The sequence below is a fragment of the Callospermophilus lateralis genome, chromosome 4 (genome assembly GCF_048772815.1).
Source record: "Callospermophilus lateralis isolate mCalLat2 chromosome 4, mCalLat2.hap1, whole genome shotgun sequence".
Lineage (NCBI taxonomy): Eukaryota > Metazoa > Chordata > Mammalia > Rodentia > Sciuridae > Callospermophilus > Callospermophilus lateralis.
This window is the reverse complement of record NC_135308.1, coordinates 101580312-101597301: the sequence shown is the minus strand read 5'-3', so window position 1 is coordinate 101597301 and position 16990 is coordinate 101580312. Positions and strand designations below refer to the sequence as shown.

Below are 16990 nucleotides of genomic sequence, written 5' to 3'. Positions count from 1 at the left end.
TCCCGTTCATTTAAGAAGCCCATAGATGTTAGTAGGAAACTCTAATCTAGGGGTCATGCTTGTAAGAGCTCTCCTATGTAATGAAGTGATATTATCACTGAGATGGTATCAGCTCACTTGGGTTAAGGGGTCCTGTGGCTTCCTAAACATGAGGTGGCTCACAACAGGAAGCCATGGGCGGGATTCGATGGCTCTGAACTTCATCTGCATCAGCTTCAGAGGAAGCAGTGGGCTTCAGCTGTACATGACAAGTGTGACTAGCCAAGTGGATGTGGACCTTAACTGCAGGAGTCACACACTAGTCTTCCATGTACTGGAGTTTGCGGGTGGAAGGAATCTCAGGAAAAGTGACACCCTTTTTCTGTATTACCCATGCCCTTATCATCTGATAATAGCTTCAGGAGCAGCTAGCACACAGTGGTACACAGAACACTTGTATTTCCGCTATGTGTACAACTATTTATTTCATATGAATTGGTGTAAAGTTAGATCCCTTCTACCCCACCTTTATATAATTATATTTTCCATTATAATAGAGGAATTTTAGATTTATACTGGAAATATTTTATCTTGTTAGTTTGAGCTCAATTTCATAATTGTATAATAAGTTTAAAAGTTGATTCTGTCATCCAAAGTATTAGCTAGTAGCTAATTATGTAAAGGCAATACTTGTTCTATTTAACTATTTAACTGTAATATTTAACTTTAATTTTTCCCATGCACTCTAGAATATGAAGTTAACACATTCTTTGTGTGAACCTGGAACTACAGTTCTGATAACAAAACTAACAAAGTACAAAAAGAAAAAATTATATATGTGATCGTAGATGCTAAGTAATAAAGTCCTAGCAAATCGAGTTGCAAAATGAATTCTCTCTTGGATGAAAGTATAGGTTGGTATTAGAAAATATATTGATTTATATGACATTATAGGAAAGAGATATTTGATGTGGACCATGGGAAAAACAATACAATTAAGCTGAGTACAGAAACTGGATGCAGAAGGTCATGCAGCCATTAGACTCCCTCCATACAGTTGAAGGGCATGGTAGTTTCACTAGCCTGGGAAGCATCAAGTGTGAACTTCAGCAGAACAACAGTCAGGTAAGTTATGAGTCTTCACAGGGTATTTTGGGATTAGATAATTAGCAAATATTAAGAGAGTAAATCCAAAAAGTAAGAATTGCACAAATGTCCATAGCATATTATCCAGTGAAATACAAAGAAATATGGAAACATTGCAATAATGATAATAATAAAATTATTTTTAGTCTAAGCAATAGAACAAAGTATAATATAGCCATGAGAAATGGTCAATACCAGTAAAATAATATGGGTTAAGGGATCCTGTGGCTTCCTAAACATGAGATGGCCCACAATAGGAAGCCATTTATGACATAGAAAGGGTAAAAGCTCAACATGATATAAATTTAGAAAACAAACAGGATATTTAAATGTATGCATGTAGGTTCTCAGAATATTTACCAAAATTAACAAAATATTATCCATGGAGTGTGAGATTTTGAGTCTTTTTTTATTATTTTACAACTTTTTTTAAATACATGTGCATTTTTTTAAATTAAAGAGTTCCTACAACAGTAAACTATTAGTCTATATATTCTTTAATCTTTACAACAATCTTGTCGTCACCTATTTTGTCGTCACCTTTTTTGCCAAATAAAGATCATTTTAAATGGCTTGCCCCTATCTTATAAGTGTGAGTAGAGATTTATAATTCACATTTAAATTCTCTTTATTGCAATGCTATGCCTCACATAAATGTATTTCTGCCTCACTATTCTGAGAAAGAAGAGAAGCCATTATTTCAAGTGTTCAAGAAAATTTCTAGGCAATTTAAGTGTTGTTGACAGATAGGTGATTCGGTAATCAAAATGCAAATAGCTGGATTAGAATTTCATCTTCTTTCCTTGCCAAGCTTCTGCTCACAATGATAGCACTGGTGTGACAGCACAAAGTCATGCTTTAAAAGCAGATTATATTATCTACATATGGAATAAAATCAATCTCAAAGTAATCACCAAAGCAATGATTATATAGTAATTAATATTTATCTCCAAGGTATTATGCTAAATAATTTGTGGAAGCTTGAAAGATATGGAAGACATTACTCTTCCTTTGCAGATTTTATAATATCATCTATATGAAAGAGAAAAGAAATAATAATGGTTTAAAACTAAAAATGAAAAATCTAGGACAAGGGAGGGAATTAATATGTAGTGTCTACTATGTAGTGGACACTGGTGAGCACATTATATATATATATATATATCATCTCAGTCATCACAGAACATGATGAGTGCTGTGTCTGAGAAGGTAGGACTCCCAAAGAAGATGAATCTCTGGTGAATTTAATAAGTCATCTAGAAGGAACTTCTTTTTAATGGAGTCATTTTATTTGCCCCTAGTCATTTTCTTGGGGAAGGTAGTAGTAAAACTTTTTATGACCTGCTAAATTATGGATCACCAAACTTCCCCAAGAGTGAGTCACTGAGGTATTAAAAAATTTCCAAGATATTATTTGCTGTTGGAGAAGGATATGTTTTGGTTTCATGCTACTGGAACCTACTTCAAGTATTCTACTAGTTATTGAGGTTGCAGAAAGATTTATCAGAAGCCCCAATGAGGCTACCATGAGGCAAGAACCTGATCACTGACCCAGCTCAGAGCCATGGTTTAAAAATACCCAAGGCCATTGCATCATGGCAAGTCTTATAAGAACAGTTGGCTGAGCTTCTTTTAGACGACAGATAGAATCATAAAGTTCTAAAGTACACACAGATCAATTACATCCAGGATACCCTGTAATAGCAAAAAAATCACCAGTTGGAATGTACTGGGGAAACAGTTTACTATGCAGCTCCATGTGCAATGATAGAAAGCAATAGACGGCCTTCTTGACTTCCTATTTGCTTGGCATGTGGAATCAGGGAAGACTGTATTTTACAGGATCTTTATCTAAGAATATCGGGCAATGAGAGTGTGGACAGAGAGGACCTCAAGATGGAGGCACTGACTTTCCTGCTAATATGGGCATGCTATGTGTAGAGCCATGTAAAAAAAGTTAAATAATGAGTAAATCAACAGTGACTGCATTTGAAATCCAGCTCTTTTTAATTTTTAGTGCTGAGATGATGGCTTAGAGAAGTTATATAGCTTGCCTAAGAAGTCATAGATATTCTGTTTGATACTAATATTCTACCCTGTACATAAGAAATACCACAAGACTTTTATGCATTTTCCAGGTAAAAATATACATCATGCAAAACTCAATAGATTATTACTCATTGTAAGTTTTTAAAAAATTTCACATTATCATGCAATTCTGGAAGAAAATAAAGCTAATATTTATTTTATGAAAAGCTCATTTTATTTTATTCTCCACTGAATGTTAGGCACTAAATCCCCTATGCCTTCTTGGATTTCCTTTTATTTAATAAAGAATTCTTATCTCAATGAAAGGAAGTCATGAGATTTTCTTACATTAGTCACACTCAGAAAAGTAAAGCAACAGCCTTTAATACCTATTCTATAATTATTCTAATAGAAATGATGATGAACTTGAGTTATTAAAAAATCCAAAATAATCCAGTTGTGCAATAGAATACAAAAGTATAATATAATGAGCAGACTCTAGTGACACTATAATGATACAGTGGTGCTGTAACAGACCTGTGTTCCCAAAGGTGCTATGGAGAGGGGTGAGTAAGTATTTGATACTAAACAAATTACTGTTGATTGATGAGTGGGCTTCTAAGTCCTGAGTTAACTATAGTATTTAGGGCAGTCCATGGAATTGTTGGAAAATCATAGAAAAATTATAGAGATATAATTTTTAAAGTAACAAGCAAATGAGAAAAGTTTTATCTTCTAAATAGGAAGAAAGGTATGACTCTGCAGTTATGATTTCTAGCTCATGAAAGATTGATGTGCATAGAAAATTTAATAGAGGCATCGGTTTTTAATATTGTGCCAATTCCCTTATGGAACCTGGCCTATAATAGGAAGCACAATGAGCTGATATTTATTCAATAAACAGGTAATTAGATATGCCATACATTTGCTCATATTTATTAGCTTTCAGAAATGTTATACTGTATATAAAGCATAAGAAGAAAAATACAAATGACACCTCAGAATAACACACACATGGAAGAGAGAATTAAAAACACATGGTGAAGAGCACAAGGTAGGAAACATTCAGAGGGATGGAATCTTCTAAATGGAACCCAGTATCCTCTGGATTCTCCTTTTGCTATTTAAAAGTCATCTTGCAGTGTAATTGTCTTTCATTTGGCTATGCCTTACCTTGTTTCTCTAGTTTTTTACAGTTCTTCTTTTTTATTTTTTTTTGTATTCTTAATTTGATTTTTATGTGTGTAGATATAATTTTATTTTAGTTTATCCGACTTTACTTTTTTAAGACTTCTAGCTCTGGATACTAGGCAGTCTCTAATGTCCATCTTCAAAATAATCAGTGTGATCAGTCTTTAAATAACATCTACCTCACACCTCCCTTCAGCCATCTCAGCAGATGTCATAAAAGGAGAAGGGTTCATGTTGGAAGTATCAATAGATGCACCTCTTGTCTAATGGAATGAATCCTCATGACATACATTATAGCAGATACACAGAGGTTTTGAAATCTTTATTTCAGAAGAAACACTGCCAGTGAGGACTGAAAAATTTTAAGACAAATGATATGAAAAGAACAGGACCCATCTTTGTTGGGTTTGGACATGAAGAAGTGGCCCACAAGCAAAGATGTCCAGTGACCTGCAGAAGCTGAGAGCACCCTTCAATTTAGGGTAGCATGAAAATTAGGAATTCTGTACTATAAGCATAAGGAACTGAATTCTTCCAGAAGTCTGAAGGAGCAAGAAACTAATTTTCCTTGGAGTGTATAGAAAAGAGCCCAGCCTGACACTTTGACTTTCATCTGGTGATTATTTAACTGGATCTCTGACCTATAAGAACTATAAGATCACGAATATTTGTGGTTTTACTTAGACACTACATTTATTTAAGATACTACTTCTGTGGTAATTTCTTATGGCAGAAATAGAAAATTAATATAATATTAAACATACATATTTTTTTCTGTCTGGTAATTCCAATATCTGGAATTATTATCATTGCACGTACATATTTCTGTCAAGTATTTGTTGGCTTTCTTGCAATTTTTTTCCTCACATTTTTAACTATTAAATGATTTCTGTAATGGTTATAATTTTAATTATTACATGTATTTATTTATGTCCAGTCTGTTTCAAGGAAGAAAATATGAGACGACTTATTTGGAAAATATAAAAATAAAATGATTAACATAGAAAAAAATAAAATAAAATAAATGATGTCTTTACAACTTTATTTTGGAAATGCTTTGAATTTAGGATCATAGTGCAAACAATGAGATTTGTGAGACCATACAGGAGGATTCTTTGAAATCTCAGCAAAGGCTAATTGCAGCTCCAAGCCCCAGGGACAGAGTTGCTCCCAACTAATCAATGACAAACTTTCAGATAAGTATATTTCCTGGTGAATCTGTTCAGGGCAGGTTGCTTCTTGAAGACCATGCCCTTATACTGTTGTCCATTTGGATCTTGACTTTTTGGTGGACTTTCTTTTATACAGTATGTGGACTGGCCCTAGGATAGATCATGTGTTCCAGACTTCCCATGTGTTCACCTCTCAGGGTTTCTGATTTCACTCCATCTTTATTCCCTTTGAATTCCTTAATTTCTTTTTCTTTGCTAAATTCAGTTCAGCAAAGCATTTTAGAAAGTTTCTCATAGTCATGTTTTTAAAGTTTTTTCATTTATTACCTGTTGAAAGGGAACCCTTAGTGTAACTTTTGAAACCTATCCCAATTTATTTTCAAAAAGTGAAGTGACTCATTTTGTTGCCTCTACAACAGAGGTTTCTTTAACTTTAGTGAAACTGTTAACAAAGTGATAGCTTCTCCTCTCAACTTCCTAATGCATTTAACAAGTACCACTCTTAATAGTTCTGCTGTTTAAGAAAAAAATAATTAGCACACCATCACAGGGAATATATATTATATTTTAAATACCTATTTTTCTGAAATGCATTAATAGCATCATATGAAGACTGACTTCCAGACAAAAACAGAACAAAATTTAGAAATTATATCTTCTTTTACAGTTTTATGAACTAAAGATTTACATTTCCTGGATGATTTTTAAGAGTCTTGATCTCTCCCCAATTAGAATGAGTAAACCTTCCTTGAGTTTCCACATCAGGGGAACACACTATGCTATAAGTATTTGTTTAAATATCTCATTTTTTTCTACTATATTGTGATCATTTTGAAAAGAGAAACCATATCTATTTTTCTTTATGGTTAGCTCAGAATTGGATACATAATAGGTGCTGAATAAATGTTAGACAAATGTAAACCATGAGTGAAGAGGTTCACTAAAAGCAAATTCACTGGTAAGAAGTTTGTAACTACGTTGTCATATAATTTCAACTTGTATGTTTTTCCTGTTTGAGAAAAAAAGTTTCTAAAAATTTTTATGTTAATCCCATCATTAGGAAGGACATCTCTCAAAATGAATCTTCAGCCTAACAAGTGCTGCTCCTCTTTCTTCATCTACTTGTTTACTGATTCACATGTTTCACAGACAATGAATGAATGTTTGATTATAAAATAAAACTGATTTTAAATAAAACTGAAACATTGTTAACAGAATGATGATAATGTCAGAAAAAAAAAAGAAAATTCTTAAAGTAAGAGAAGGAACATTGTCAGGAATAAATTGAAATAAATGTTTGCCAGAGCTGTGTTCTAAGTAATTTGCATTATTAAAGGAGTTCTGTGATTGTTCTTTATTCTGATTTTTTTTAAAAAATCAACATTCTGTTGCCAAACAAAGGAACACATCCCAAGCAAAATTTGTGTTAGTTTACAATGAAGCATAGGACACAAGACATTTATTCAGCTTGCAAATCTTCTCACATGTATTTTTAAAGCTTAGGTAACTATATTTCATTCATACATGTTGACCTGAAATTATGTTTAAAATACCAGCTATTTGGTGGGACTTCAAATTGGTGCAAACACTATGGAAAGCTGTATGGAGATTCCTCAAAAAAATTGGAATGGAACCACCATTTGACCCTATTATCCCACTTCTTGGCATATACCTAAAGGACTTAAAAGCAGCATACTATAGTGACACAGATGCATCAGTGTTTATAGCAGATCAATTCACAATAGCTAAGTTATGGAACCAACCTAGGTGCCCTTCAACAGATGAATGGATAAAGAAAATGTGGTGTATATACACAATGGAATGTTACTCAGCCATAATGAATGAAATTATGGCATTTACCAGTCAATGAATGAAACTGGAGACTATCATGCTAAGTGAAATAATCTAGTTCCCCAAAACCAAAGGTCAAATATTCTCTCTGATAATGTGGATGTTGGTGAACAATGGGCGAGGAAGGGAAGAATATAAGTTCATTGGGGGGAATGATGGGAAGGGAGGAAGGATGGGAATAGGAAAAACAGTAGAATTAATTGGACGTAACTTTCCTATGTTCCTATATGAATACACAACTAGTGTAATAATGTACAACCACAAAAATGGGAAGTTATACTATGTGTATGTATAATATATCAAAAGATATTCAGCTGTCACATTTAACTAAAAAGAAAAAACAAAATATTTTTTAAATGTGAAGTAAAAATAATAAACCTTACTAAGCAAGACATAAAATAATTAACTAAAGAAACGCAAATGATGAATAAGTATATATAGATGTTCAGTGTTTCCAGTAATCAAAGAATGTGAATCAAAGAAAAAAATACAGAAGAAATATATACTGTGATCAGAGGTTAGCAAAGCAAATATGCTAACACACTGGTGGTAGAAGTTTGATCTTGAATTCTTTCTTCAAGAAAATCTGTCAGTTGCAATGAAACTTTTTACTTTTATAGTGTTTTAATTGCACTTCTAAGAGTCTTCCCAAAGCAAATACGTCCATAATTGTTTTTTACATAGTTAAAAAAACAAAAAATATGAATAATCTTTAAAAATACCATTATTTCTTTTATTTTATACTAACTCTTACAGAGAAATCTCTCACCTCAAAACTTTAATAAATATAGTTAATACAATGAAGACCTAATCTTCACCTCTTTCCTTTACTCAACTAACTACATCCTAAAGGATATATAGATCCATTTCCCCTCTGATACTTCAGAAGCAAAATATGGAAACCAAACTCATATTCTCTACTAAAACTGTTTATGTCCTCACATTTATCAGTTTTGAAATTACCCCTTTGCTATAGAAAAAAAACTTAAAACCATCTGCTCTCCCTTTTCTTTTATGTCTTTTACCTAATCTGTCATAAATAATGTAATTTTTTTTTTATTCTTCTGGTAACTAGCATTTCACATCTCCCTCTATTTCAACTGCTTCTCCTGGGATTCTAAGCATGGCAGGGCTAGGTAAGTCTGGTATTTCAATGCTACTTTTTTTTTTTTCAACAGGTTACTCCCATCAGGTTCTGGATTCTCTCACTCATCTATGATAGTACAAAATCTAGCTCAGCATTTCTCAGGTATAACATTAGAGACGAGGGGGACCAGTTACCAAGTTGAAAGGATCCCTGCATCTAACTCCTAAAGCACAATCTTCCTTATATTTTTCTCAAACATGCATCATTCCCTCCAGCACAGTTTATGTCTCTGTCCTCTTTCATGCTTTTGTTAGCAGTCATCATACCATGAAGAATTCCCCTTCATTCTCTCCATTCAAAGCCTTTCTTTCTCCCAATACAGCACTTAACTCTTATCTTTCCCAGGTAGTTACATAGTTGTAGAAAACAAAAACCGAAGTCTTAGACCTAAAGTAACTGTGTCACTTACCAGTTATATAACCTAACAAACTTGAGGGACCTCAGGTTTCTCATTTCAGTACAGGACTAATAAAAATAAATTAATAATAATTTTACTGTATAGAATTGCTGGAGGATTGAATGATAGAAGGTATATAAAGTGCTTAGTGCAGTGCCTAAATTATATTAACATTAAATAGCTATAACATATTATTACTGTTATGTTCTTATTAATAATTTCTTGATGGGTTCCCACTGTTCCAGCCCACACTGGATTCTGGATTCTTATAACAACTCAGTGTTACCGAGCACTGCACTATACAACCTAGTTTGTTTCCTAATGCTTTGTAGGTTGACATGGTGATTTCTTTCTGTGACTATTAATAAAGAGAACACACATAATCCATCATGCACCTTTACTATCTTTTAAAAATTGAGAACGGTTACAAAAATTTAAGAAAACAATGCCATCAAGTGCTTCTCATGGACCAGAATATTTTGGGGTTCTTAGCAACTAGAAATATGTTTGAATATTCCATTACATTCAGTTTTGCCACGGATTTTGATTTCTTAAAATAACCAGGTACATGTGCATAAGTAAATATCTTACCTTAGGCTTGTTCTGAATTGGGCTTCAGAAATGGTCCAAAGTGGATATCTACAAACGAATAATTATAAAATTATAGTTAGTTACGTTGAACATTAAAATGTTTATACTTTTAGTGAAAATTTTAATAGATGATACAAAGGAAAAGTTGTATCTTAATCCCCTAGAAGTTTTAAATCCAATAAGATTTCAACATATTCATAAATTATATTTAGAAAATCAGTAAATACATTTAAGCTAAGGTGGTCTGGCCTTTGAAAAATGGTTTTATTAAACTATCATCTTATTCAGCATTATTGGCTTCTATTAAAATTAATTTTCAAATTCAACTATAATACTATCATTTTCCCATTTGATGATACGGAACATTAAGAACACTTGGTTGGAGCTAGTCACATGCCAAAAAATACAACTTCAAGAATTAATAATTTCCTGTTACAAGTCAAACATCACAACCAAATAGTATTCTAAAAATATTTATTCTCACAAGATGAATAATAAAAATTAATAGAAGAATTTCTATTCTTTCTATTAAAAGAATAGAAAGAGAGTGTTAGATTTCCAAATCTCAGTAACTTTGAAAATTTTTATTGCTGTTCTCTCTTTTTTTGGTGGGGGTAGGGGTTACTGGGGATTGAACTCAGGTGCACTCAACCTTTGAGCCATGTCCCCATTTTACTTAGAGACAGGGTCTCACTAAATTGCTTAGAGCCTTGCTTTTGCTGAGGCTGGCTTTGAACTTGTTATCTTCCTGCGTCAGCTTCCTGAGCTGCTGGGATTACAGGTGTGCACCACTGCACCAGCTTTACTGTTATTCTTATGGAAAAATTCTTTACTTCTGAGAAAATGTAAAATCAGATGCAGAAACCAAAACATAAACAAGCATTAAATAAATCAATAAGGATCCATTTTGGTTATAATAGAGAACAACTGAGAAGACACAGTGTACACAGAGACAATTCCATTTAGGGCCTTTGATGCTGCCATATGCACCTAATGATATTGCTTTTGATTTCCTTTATTCTTATACTTCACTTTAGTGACTCATTTCGACCCAGACAGTGGTTAGAAGAAAATTGGTGAAAAATCAAATTTTGTGGAAGATAGAAATAATATTGGTTTACCCTTCTTTTAGCCTATATAATAACAAAATTAACATCACATTTTTATTTGTTCCCAATACCTGGGGAAAAAAATATTTGTTTCATATCATCAATGAAAAAAGAGAAGAAAGTTCACTGAGGGACCGGGACCAGGTTCAATAGCCCAGCTGGGACAGAAACTTAATTTTTTTTTTAAATTTTGGTTGATCAGGACAAATGTCTAGTAGGACAGACACTCAGGTGTGAGACTACAACACTGGTGTGTCTTTGGGTGCTGATGCAGCATCTCTCTACTTCTTTATCTCATCTGAGGTCTTTTGTCCCACTGGTATGGTTATGGGTTTACTTGTTAATAGCACTTTACCTGTCAGTGTAAATATGACTTGGAGGATTGATAAAGTAACTGTTTATAGCCCAAGATTTGACTTCTCCCTTTGCTGATATCTTATATCTTAAGGGTCCTGAATGTTTTTCACGTTCAATACATTTTCATATTTGGATCCCATTTTTAATTGGTTATAGATGACATAAATCTTGTTAATGGAGGTAACCTTCCTAGTGAACATGGATTGCTTTCTAATGTAAGGCAGAGCCTGACTCATAATGAGCAACCCCATATTCATGAACAAAAGAGACTCCTATCATCTTGACGTAAAGTCCTTAAAAAAAAAAAAAGAAAACTGAACCTCTTGTGATTAGTCACTCCTGGAACCACAGTATACCTTTCTACTCAATGAGTCCTGAACCTCTAATCAAAAACAAGAAGCTTGAATAGAGTGCCTTGCTGTCTCCTATACAGTCTCCTCTTTGGATTCATGTAATTTTGAGATGAACCTTGAAGCAAGACTTGGTCATATTTTTTTTTTCTTAAAAAAAAAAGGCGTTCTACAGAAATATAAGAGAGGAAGGTCTGAGAAATTCTTTCAAATCTTGTTTTATATGATGGATATTCTAAAACTATATTATAGCTTCCTACAGTGTTGGAAACTAGACAAACTTTTGCCTGATTTTCCAGATATTTTGTCTCACTTATTCCCAATCCCTAATAGTCTGAAACTTCAAAACCCAGCCATTCAAATCATTATCTTTTTTCCAATGCCTATTGTACTGATCCATAAACTGTGAGATATGTAGCTTCCCATGGTCATCTTGACCAACTCTGATACCTTTCTACAATTTTCTCCAAACCATGGTTTTGTCTTAATGGCACGCATTACACATAAATACTTCCCAGGGGCTTCCAATTCCTTCCAATCCTGGCATACTTGAATATGCTGTTTGTTTTACTTTGTTATTGTTTGTTTGTTTAAGTGAGTAGTACTGCTGGTATAATAAAGGCACAAGGTATCTCTTCTGTATTCTTTTATTGATCAGCTATGTTCCCCAAAGCCATAACTTGTAAGTGGGATAGGACCACTTAAATTAGGTATGGAGGAAGAAAATAAATAACAAACCTTAAGAGACTTAGTTTGATTAGGTTGTAATTAATTACTTGTAATTAAGATCCAATCCCTGGTCATTGATCGTTTAGGATCTTTAGAATAAGAAATAAAAATAAGATTACACTTTGGTGTAAAGAATTTTCAGGAAAAAGATAAATAGTCCAGAGATCTTAGGAATTCAGACTAGATTCCAAGCTCAAACTCTGAACATTTATTTCAGAACTATACCTGCTCTGGGGAGATTTAGACTTTTAGCCTAAAAGATTCCAACTAACAATGGCAGGAGCAGGAACCACAACTGGACTGCTTTGAACAGTGCTTATCTGTGAAAAAGCTTTCATAATCTAGCCAAATGGATCCTATTGTACTTTGATCTTACCTGCACTTTGATATGCAAGCACAAAGTAGAAATAGCACTTTTTATATTCAATTTCTTCTTTTAAAAAGAGATTTAAACTTTTGCTTTCGCTTTTATGTAACTTTGGGGAATTTCTATATTGAATCTCAAAGTATTTCTTAACTGCTTCATAGTCAATAACAGGAAAACTTCCCTTTCATGACTTGACTCTAAGAAAGCACATTTAAAAGAATGTCTTAAGTGACAGCAAATGTCTTAAAGGGTGTACTTGTAATTAAGGTCCAATCCCTGGTCATTGTTAGTTTAGGACCTTGGAAAACCTAATCAAACTAAGTCTCTTAAGGTTTGTTATTTATTTTCTTCCTCCATACCTAATTATTCCTTTAGGTATAGCTACACATCCAAGCGACAACAGATGATTAGCTTTTAAATTATGTTTCCTTGGTAGAACTCTTCTAAGTAGCAGGTGAAAAAAAGTTGAGGAAGGTTAAATTCTTACTTGTTTTGAAGTAGCACACAAAGGAATTGTTAAGTAACCCCATACCCCACACCCCTCCTGGGGGGTGGGGAACAACAGATGAGGAATTGACAAAAAGCCTTTTTGAAGGATAATTTAAAGAAATTTGACATATTTTACTTAAGGAACTCATTATTTACTTTTTTATTTCTTTCCTACCTTTTCACTTAAAGCATTTTATGATTTCTTTTTGATATACCCAAATTGCCAGCATCACTACTTTTGAAATTTGAGTCCATTATTTAGCAAAAAAGAGGGGTATTTTAACATAAACATGGCAATAGCAGAATAGTTAATCTGATAACTGAGATGGCTAGTAGGTCACTAATAAGTGAGTAACATATACAATATGAATACACTGCGTAAATAAAATGATTCACACCCTAGGCAGGACAGAACAGGATGGAGGATATGAGATTTTATTGTGCTACTCAAAAGAGTGCTTGATTTAAAATTTAGACATGGTTTATTTCTAGAATTTGCCATTTAATATTTTTGAGCCACGGGTGACTGAGAGTAACTAAAACCATGGAAAGTGAACACCAGATAAGGGGGCACCACTGTATATGGAACATCAGCCCCTTCCCTGACTTTGAGTCCAAAGATAAGTTTATTAATACAAAGACAAAATTTTTATTTATTTAAAAATTTTAAGACTGAATTGATAGGAGTTGGTCAATTCTGTATTTTAATATTTTTCTATATAAAAATGAAAAATGTAGAATTAAATGTACTCTGAGAGCCCTCTGTGGTGGACTAGATGTGTGGATGTGTTACTGCTGGAGTTTTGGAAATAGAGTCTGGAGTAAGAAGGAAAGTGATTTTTTTTTTTTTTAAAGTGATATATGGCAGAGAAGTTGAAAATATGTACCTGAAGTTAAGACAAAGATCAAGGCTAAACTTATGGGTTGTGTGCCACTTCTTCAAAAAGGTGTGAGAGTTAGTGGCAGGAGAATTATGGAACATATGTGGGAGGAATCTAGGACTGGGAGAGGTGGGAACAACAAGATAGGCAAAAAAAGAAATAGAAGTATAAAAAGTGTGATCAGAGAATGGATACGACAATTTAAAAATAGGGTCAATGAAGCCAAAAGCAAACAAAAAAATCTTTACAATTATTAGAGCTATACATAGTGGTTAGGTCCATTTTGACAGAATCACACATGTAAGGTTGATTTCAATCCCCTATTTCAGAGAGTTCCAGGAAGACAAGAGCTGTGCAGAAATTACTGCAGCTGGAAATGTAAGAGTAACTTGTGACCTTGTGAAGTCAGTCTCTCCAAAGAGTAAAGTTGAGGGAAGTGGGGAGTTAAAGATGTGGAAATAGTGTTAAGACTGTTTCTTAGCTATACCTAATACTTAGGAGAAGGCAACGGATTCATTTCCTCCCTTCTTCCTCCTGATTCTCCTTCCCTATACTGGTCTTTCTTTTATTCCTTTATTTTTAATTTTTTATTGGTACTTTATACATATACATAAAAATGAAATTCTCTTGGATATACTTATATATACATATACCAGGATTTTACTAAATTCATTCCATATTTCCTCCCCTTTTTCATTCTTTCTCCTCTCATTCTCTACCTTCTATTCCACTGAACTTCCCTATATATTTATGATATCCAATCCCCCTTACCACCACCTTTTTTGCCTAATTTTGCTCTAGCTTCCACATAAGAGAAAACATTTGACCTTTGATCTTCTGAGTCTAACTTCTTTCACTTAGCATGATCTCCATTTCCATCCACTTATTGAGAAATGCTATTATTTCATCCTCCTTCATGGCTCAGTAAAACTCCATTGTGCATGTATCCTACATTTTCTTGATCCATTCATCTATTGACCAGCATCTGGGCTAATTCCATAATTTGGCTGATTGTGAATTGTGCTGCTCTAACATTGAAGTAACTGTATTGCAATAGTTTGCCCATTTTAGTTCTTTTGGATAAATACCAAGAAGTGTGATCGCTGGGTCATATGGTAGTTCCATTCCTAGTTTTTTGAGTATTCTCCACACTGGTTTCAGAGTACTTGTAAAACAACAACATCAACAAAAATTAAGAAAACAAAAAAACATTTTAAAGAAAAGAGGTTCTCCAGAGTGTCCGCTGCTTCAGAGAGTTCCAGGAAAATGAGAGCCATGCAGAAATCACTGCACCTGGCAATGTAAGAGTAACTTGTGACTTTGTACAGTCAGTCAATGGAGGGGGAGTTAAAGACGTGGAAATAGTGTGTGGACTATTTCTTACTTATACCTATTATTTAGGAGAAGGCAAGGAAGAAAGGAAGGATAAAGAAAGAATCATTTTGTTTCCTGTTTATTTTTAAGAATGGAAACTCACTGAACATATTTAAAGTTGAGAAAGTATCCAGGGAGAAAGAAGCAGTTTAAAATGTAAAATTATGATTTGACTAACTGACCTCACAGGATTGCACAGAAGATTCATAAATCCAAAGTCATAAATCAAGAGTGGTTACAAATAAAATCCTGTCCTAATTATCTCTTAAAACCAAAATCAAACAAACAAAAAATTCTTTGAAATATCATTTGCACATTATTAAATTTGTCCATTTTAAGTGTATCATTCCATGAATGTTAGTATATTTATAGAGGTTTTACTGTTAGTTTATGTGTCTAGTATTTATTGATAGCTTATGTGTCTAGTAATCAAAATAAGTATAAGAACTTTTGGTTTTCTGTGTCTTGGAGGGTTCTAAGAACTTCATACTCAATTTGAGCCCCAAATGCACATTGGCTGGTAGAACAAAGAAATACAATTTAATGCTTACATTCAATATAAGAGAATAAAAATTTAGAACAGAGGAGTAATAGAAAAATATCACGGGTATTGACCATAGTAAAATTACAACAGATAATGTGGAATGAGGCAAATGCTGTAAATAGTTGCTTTTGTCATGTTTACAATAGATAATTAATAAGTCACACTGTATGAATCAAATAACTTTTGTTTCATAACATTTAGAATCTACTACAGTTGACTCATGAGGTAATTGTGCTGTAACACCCAATTTATAGTACATTTTTACTTCATATCGATCTCTATGGTTTGTTTTTGTTTGTTTACTTATTTGTTATTATGAATGCTGCCCAGAGCAGTTTTTCCCCATTTCAAGAAACCATTGTCTCAGTTATTTGTAAGTGTTGTAGATCTTGAGCTACAATAAATATACAAATATCAAAATTTATCATGTAATTCTCTTTTCAACTTTTTGAAACTCATGAATTTATATATTTGCACATTGCAGTTTCAGAATGCTTATTGTCAGACTTAAAGCATGCTCATGCTTTACCTGTGATTAGGAAAAACATTTTTCAAATAAAGCAAAAAGTAAACAGAACAAAAATAAAGATGAACCACAGTTTATTCACAATATACCTATATATATATATTACCTTACATCAGGATATCAGACTCAGATATATAAAAGAGAGGGGAAAATAGGTAGGTAGGGAGAGAGAGAGAGAGAGAGAGAGAGAGATTTCATACACAAAAGTATGATGGAGGTAAGAATTATTGAGCTAAAGACAAACTACCCAAGATTCTAGGCCTCTAGGTAATTATACTTCATATTTTCAAATTTTCTCAAAATTGATATCTGCAGAAGAAAATGTACCCAAAGAAACAACCATGATATTAAAAACACATTTAACTGCACTATTAACTTGAATCTAAGTTGCTTTTTCTTCAAGTACAGTATCTAAAGTTATTTTAAGAATTTCTCCCCTATAAAATGAATTTAAGAAATAACCACTTTCTTATTAACTATTATAAATATTTCTTCAGACTTTAATTTCTCTCTCAAAGATTTTAGTAAAATTTGATTTAATAAAAAGTCTAGAGAAGGGTAAAAGAAACTAAAAAAAGAAAAAGAAAAGCAAAATTTAAAAGTTCTCTTATCATATGAAAAAATTCAACAACAACTAAATTACATATTGAAATGAGAGTTAAATGTGTGATATCGGTAGATATTCATGAAATCAAGTTGATTGAGGAGGAATGGAAAAATTTTTCAAAATGCAGACATTATTACAGTGGGTTTGTTAAATTT

At 33.0% G+C, this 16990-nt stretch overlaps 1 protein-coding gene across 1 annotated transcript in view; it reads right to left on the bottom strand.

Moving 5' to 3' along the window:
- Nucleotides 1-9552, bottom strand: part of Cntn1 (contactin 1) — a 252914-nt gene extending 243362 nt beyond the window's left edge. Inside the window, exon 1 of the mRNA XM_076852771.1 lies at nt 9503-9552. The gene's annotated coding sequence lies outside the window, so the exon portion shown is untranslated. The remainder of the gene's footprint in view (nt 1-9502) is intronic.
- Nucleotides 9553-16990: the final 7438 nt, after the last annotated feature.